Genomic DNA, 6,972 nt, shown 5'->3' on the forward strand with positions numbered 1-6,972 from the left:
ATTATTTCTTAATTAAGAAAAAATATCCATGTGATTTTTTAAAAAATTACACATTTCCTTAGGCTGTCAAAAGTGTAGTTATTCACCCTGCTGTAGCGTTTAGCCTATTAATAGCTCCAAAACAGACTTGAGTGACGGTAACAATTTTGAAATTTCAAACTATTTACATTTGTATAAAGCAACAAACGAAATTGTGTTTTCAAAAAAAAAATATTCTCATGTTTCGTTTCATAATTGTAATAAATAAAAAAAAAACGCGTAAAATAATCTAAGTGCCCAGTAACAGGTGGACATTCCTAACGGTCAAATCTAAACGGTGTTGATGGGTGAGAGGTCTTGAAACAGTTTTGCAGATTTTCGGAAACATTCTCTTTCATATACTCACCATGGCCGAGGGATCTAGAATCCATGACTTGGGACGTATACACTGTTCCTTTCTTGGCGTGGATTCGAATCCTATTTAGTCCTATTCTTTGGAAACCTTTTCAAATAATCATCAAAAGACAAAAGAAATATGACGTAACAGAAATGGGTGGGAAATGGCGCGAAGAAAAGTTACCAAATTTAAATGGATATTATTGAATCATTTTAGTTTAGATTAAAATAATAAATAATACAATACTGATTCTCACGTAATATTTGAATTAGACAATGACTAAGACTTTCTTTATAAACTATGTAAATAATAGGAAGCGTGGTCGAGAGGCTAAGTACGCTAAACTTGGCTTGCCTACCTATGAAGGGGGCTCTAGGTTCAAAACCCGACTCGAGCAGAGTTGTTTATACTGAGAGCCTACAGGCAGCACGGAAAACCTTTTCCCAGATACCTCTTCCCCCACTGGTCCACAAATGAGATTGGACCAAAGCGCTCTGAGCATGCTATAAGCATAAGAGTAGCGCTATATAAAGGCTATAATTTATTTTATTGAAGATAAAAAGCTGTGAATAACTTTAACTCTTTCATCTCCACAGTCTTAATTATTTCAATGAGACCTCCCTGGCAGACGTAAGTGTAAGATTTAAAACTGAACGCGCCCGTGTTCTCTGTGTGGCATTGCTCCTGCGGCCGAACTCACGTGCAGTCTCACAAACATGCGCAGGTGCCTCTTTCTGAGTTGTCCCTTCCCCCCACTCCCCGCGCACACACACACACACGCGTACAAATGACGGCTGTATTTTTGTTTGCGTTTGCCCATGTACCAGGACCGGCCTTCAGACACCATTTTCCGGCACCGATGTTTTGTAGACTGGAGGGTCAACCCCTAAGGATAATCAGGTGCAGCATGAGGCACGTGTTTCTCCCCCCCCCCACCTCTCTCTGTCTCCTAATTTTCTTAATATTGATAGTTCTTTTTTTTTTAATCGCTTTTTAATTTTTTTTTACTCTTTTAATTCCTGTATATTTTCGTTCATCTCTTTCCTGCTTTCTCTCTCTCTCTCTCTTTTTCTCTCTCTCTTTTCTCTCTATGTTGATATTTCTTTTTTTTTTTTTAACTCAATCTCTTTTACTTATTCTCCCTTCTTCTCTTGTTTTAAAATTATATTTTTATCATTAAATCTCTTTGTCACGTTTTCTTTCTCTCTTTCTTCTTTCTACCAATCCATTTCTTTCTTTTTTTCTCTCTCTACTTTGAGAGATAAAGAGATAAAAGAAGTTAGGGTTAGCTAAGTTAGCTATCTCCACAAGACCAACGCACAATTTTTCGACTCAGAACCGGACACAACAGAATGAGACAACATATGTTCCGGTAGCTTAAAGTCGGGACGAGCGAAACCTGGCCTTGTGGAGCATCACCAGAGAGTGCTGACCATGTCCTTCAAAGCTGCACACTATATCAAGAGGCCCGAACAAGACCCAAAGCCTTTCTATAGAACAAGAACTATACGGAGAACTTCCTGATTTGGAAACCACTGCCCAGTTCATCTCAGCTATAGGATTACAGATCTGAACTTCCTGATTTGGAAACCACTGCCCAGTTCATCTCAGCTATAGGATTACTGATCTGAACCCTCCGACATGTACAATGAAATAGAGGAAGAGGAAGAAAAAATAGAGAGAGTGTGTGAGTTAAGGAGAGAGAGAGAGAGAGAGCGGGTCAGACACAGAGAGAATAAGAGAAATGAACTGTTGGTGTCTCACTGTGTCAATGTGTACGTGTGTCCTTCTTGTGTATGTCTGTGAGACTGTTTTAAATATTGCGTCATCGTTAGTTGTTGTCTTTTTTTTTCTTTCTGAAAACCACTTCTTAGGGTGTGACGTCATAAACTGAGAGCTTTCTTGCCAACTAGTAAATCAGGAAGCTTTGTACAAACGTCTTGTATTTTAAAACTTTTTTTTTTTTTAAATTCTGGGCACTAACCTGAATAACCCAATCAACAAGGAATGCAGAGCTAAACTAGGACATATTCTTTACTGGATACGGTTAGGAAGAGGGACTGACATTTTCTGTTCTGGGGGGCGTCACTATTAACGGTTTGAGAAACATTGCTCAGGCCGTTGGTTAAGTTGGTCTGGGGTTTGGATGGTTTGACAATTGTCAGGTTTTTCTACAGGCAATACAGACTGTAACAGTAAGCAAAATGACGGAAACATCTTGGACGCTTAGATCTTTTTTCTTCCACCTTCTAGTTGAGATCCATAAGTTCGCATGTCAGCAAGGACATGAAGAATTTACTAACAACTTTTTTTTTACTTTAAGAACTGATAAAACATGCCATATTTTTGTCTTTTATAAGCTTAGAACTTCGATGGTTTGTGGAGGGAGAAATTCGAACTCCGAAACAGTACGGAACTCTGAAGTGGAAAGGAGGGTCAGCGTTTCCTATCCATTTGTAAAGGTGCATTCAATTCCAATTATGTTAATTACAAAATAGTATTTAAAAAGGTGATAGCGTCATTGCATACAATTTCTAAATTCTGTGCGTTACATTTACTTTAGGAAAAACGTTATATAGGCCTAGTATTTTGGGCGTTTTGTAGAAGGTTAGAAAACTTTAAATTAATTTGAAGAAATAACAAAAACATTTCATTGACAGGTTTGAAACATTACAGATCACATTTCGCTAGTCAGTATCACGTGACTATGTGGAAATTTATAATCGGATCTAAATAAAAGTAGGCTGTTAATGTGAACAGGTCCCCCTGATTAAACTAGCATTTTAAGTACACATGTATAGATCCAAATTCTTTTTTCTGTTGTTTTTTTTTTACCGGTCACGTGCACGATGGTATGATTTTTGTTTTGCATTGGTGTGTTGGAAGAACTCGTGGAGACACATTTATGGAGCGTGTAGGATGGAGATAGAAGTAGGGACAGATTTCAGGAGTTCTCAAACTGTGTGTAAATTCATTGGATTAATGTTCTATCTAATTGCTTGCCAGGACTATGAATTAATTCATTCTTTAGACTAAACACTACATGATTGTGTTTCAGATGAAGGCAGCAATTTTCAGAGACAGAGCGGCGACCAAATATGTGGGTAAGTTCTATTGAACCCTTTACCACCCACTTCCGGTTCAAAAAGAAAGAAAACTTTAAAAGTTTTGTCAAAAATAACAAGGGTGTTTGGTGTCAACACACAGTAATGAAACAAAACAAATTGGTCGAGACGAGCCTGTCACAGAAATTTTGTCTCTTAGAAAATGACGTAATTTTGTAATGAATTAAAAATCTGATACAATATACTGCAATTTTGCAATGTTTTAAAAGTCTTATACAACTTACAGTAATTTTGTAATGAATTAAAAGTCTAATAAAACTTGTCGTAATTTAATAATGAATACAAAGGCTGATAGAGCATGTCGTAATTTTGTAATGAATTCAAAGGCTGATAGAGCATGTCGTAATTTTGTAATGATTTCAAAGTCTAATAGAATATGTCATACTTTTGTAATGAATTCAAAGGCTGATAGAGCATGTCGTAATTTTGTAATGATTTCAAAGTCTAATAGAATATGTCATACTTTTGTAATGAATTCAAAGGCTGATAGAGCATGTCGTAATTTTGTAATGATTTCAAAGTCTAATAGAATATGTCATACTTTTGTAATGAATTCAAAGGCTGATAGAGCATGTCGTTATTTTGTAATGAATTCAAAGGCTGATAGAGCATATCGTAATTTTGTAATGAATTCAAAGGCTGATAGAGCATGTCGTAATTTTGTAATGAATTCAAAGGCTGATAGAGCATATCGTAATTTTGTAATGAATTCAAAGGCTGATAGAGCATGTCGTAATTTTGTAATGAATTCAAAGGCTGATAGAGCATGTCGTAATTTTGTAATGAATTCAAAGGCTGATAGAGCATGTCGTAATTTTGTAATGAATTCAAAGGCTGATAGAGCATGTCGTAATTTCCATAAGCTGACTTAGTTTCACAGCCTCATTTGAAAATGTTTTCATGCAGAATAGACTCTTTAAAAATTCAATAAAACCCACTGAAAGTAAATACTGGCAGGTTTATTCCATTTTTAAATAAAAGTTAAATTATTGTATTTGAAGGTTAGCTTTAACATTAGTAAAAAAAATTACCAGTTACATATTAATATATTAACATATTTATGTTTACTGGTATAGTTGAAGAAAATATAAACTTTAACTTAAAAAGTTGTATGACCTTGTTTGTTTGTCAATTAATAACCTTTTATACACGTAAGAACTACTGACCAATCTGGACATTTCCTGTCCCTGGGGGGGGGGGGTCCCCTCCTTTGAATACCACTGATATACATTAACTATCAAATTTTTAGAAAAATCGTTTAAACCGTTTTCGAGATCCGTGTTCACCTAGGTTTTTTTTAGCTTTTTAGCCTTATGGTTGAAGATATATGCATCCACGACGGTACGAGTTGAATGGAGGTATGGTAATAATAATTGTTACAAAAATGGTGAAGATATTGATGAATATATATGTCCCAGTGCAGCTTCTAGCTTAGAAATATTAGAAATAGGTCTATAGTATCTATACGTTAGATGGGCAAGAGGAGAAGGAGCATCGCTGGGAGGGGTGCGTAGATCGAGAAGATGAATTTGTGAAGGTCAGATTAATTAAGATGACTTAATGGAAGTGCGGTACGTCAGCTGGACAGTCGTTCGGTTGTCTCGATGACCAGGGGTTTATATCCTGTCCTTTGCCCTCCTCATCGTCCTCTAGGAAGTTTGGAACAGGAAGTAAATTCTCTTGAACTCTTGAACTCGCTATCTGATTGCATTTTGTATGAAGTTAGCGTCATGGAAATATAATGTACATATATAATGTATGTGATGTAATGTTTGTGTTTTTATCTGGCTCAATAGACTTAATATAATGTACAGTCGCTTGTGTTTGTATCTGGCTCAATTGACTTAATCTAATGTACAGTCGCTTGTGTTTGTATCTTATCTTCTTATATAATACAGACGTTAATTCAAAAAAGAAGATGATTACGTCCTACGCGTCATGCATTTAGTCATGCATATTAACCAATGACTTAAATTCTGCCAAGTCACTGGTTTTCCTGGCTAGCTCAGGCAACCCATTCCATGCTCTAATAGCGCTAGGGAAGAAGGAGTATTTGTACAAATTTGTCCTAGCATATGGGACGAGGAATGTGCCTTTATCTTTGTGTCTTTCAGAGTATTTTATTAAATTTTGTTTTTGTATTTGAAGATTATGGTTCAGTGTTTTATGTATGATTGCTACTTTACTTTTGAGCCTTCTGTCCTGAAGGCTTTCTAAATTTAGTGATTTTACTAAAGGTGTTACTCTAGTCAAATGTGAATATTCGTTTGTTATGAATCTCACTGCTCTATTTTGTGTCTGTTCCAGTTTCTTAATGTTTTCTTGAGTTGAGGGGTCCCAAACGAAGGATGCATATTCTATTATTGGCCTAACCAAGGTTAAGTAACATTTTAGTTTTATGTTCTTATTTGATTTATAGAAATTTCTTTTAATAAATCCTAATGCTTTGTTTGATTTTTTTGTAGTTTCATCAATATGTGGATTCCATGATAGTTTTTCATTTATTATAACACCTAGGTATTTTGCGTTTTTAGTCTGTGATACTGGTTTGCCATGAATAAGATAAGTGGAATTAATTTGTTTTAGTTTTTTTGTTACTCTTAACAACTGACATTTTTCTGGGTGGAAAGACATGCTCCAATTTGATTCCCATTTCTGTAATTCATCTAATTCTCTTTGTAAAATATCTGTGTCTTGTGTTGTTTTTATTGTTCTATATATTATGCAATCGTCTGCAAATAATCTGACTTTTGTTCCTGAACTAATGCAATTTGGTAAATCATTTATGTAAATTAAAAATAGTAGTGGACCCAAGACTGTACCTTGAGGTACACCTGAGTTTACTGTTATCGGTGTTGATTTAGAGCCATTTATTATTACAGTTTGTTCTCTCCCTATCAGAAAGTCTTTAATCCACTGATGCAGTGGACCATTAATGCCGAAATATTTTAATTTTTTAACCAAACTATGGTGGTGAACTTTGTCAAAAGCCTTAGAAAAATCTAGTAAGATAGCATCTATTTGTTCACTATTATCTAAACCTTTTGAAAAATCATCAATTAGTCCTATTAGTTGTGTTTCACATGATCTATATTTCCTAAAGCCATGTTGGTATGGTGTGAGGACATTATGTTTGTCTAAGTGGTTTATGATGTTGCTACATATTATGTGTTCTAGGATTTTACATGTGATGCTGGTAAGTGATACTGGTCTGTAGTTCCCTGGGTCAGATTTTTCTCCTTTTTTAAATAGGGGGGTGACATTAGCTTATTTCCAGTCCTTTGGTACTCTGCCCTGGTTAAGTGAAGCCTGAAAGAGTATTTTGAACACTGGGGCTAGCTCATTACTTAGTTCTTTGAGTAATCTAGCTGGAATACCATCAGGTCCAGAAGCTTTATTTGGTTTGGTGTTGGCTAATAGTTTTTGAATTCCATTTTCTTGTACTACTATATCTTCTATGTTGTCTACTTG

Source organism: Biomphalaria glabrata, chromosome 5 (genome assembly GCF_947242115.1).
Source record: "Biomphalaria glabrata chromosome 5, xgBioGlab47.1, whole genome shotgun sequence".
Lineage (NCBI taxonomy): Eukaryota > Metazoa > Mollusca > Gastropoda > Planorbidae > Biomphalaria > Biomphalaria glabrata.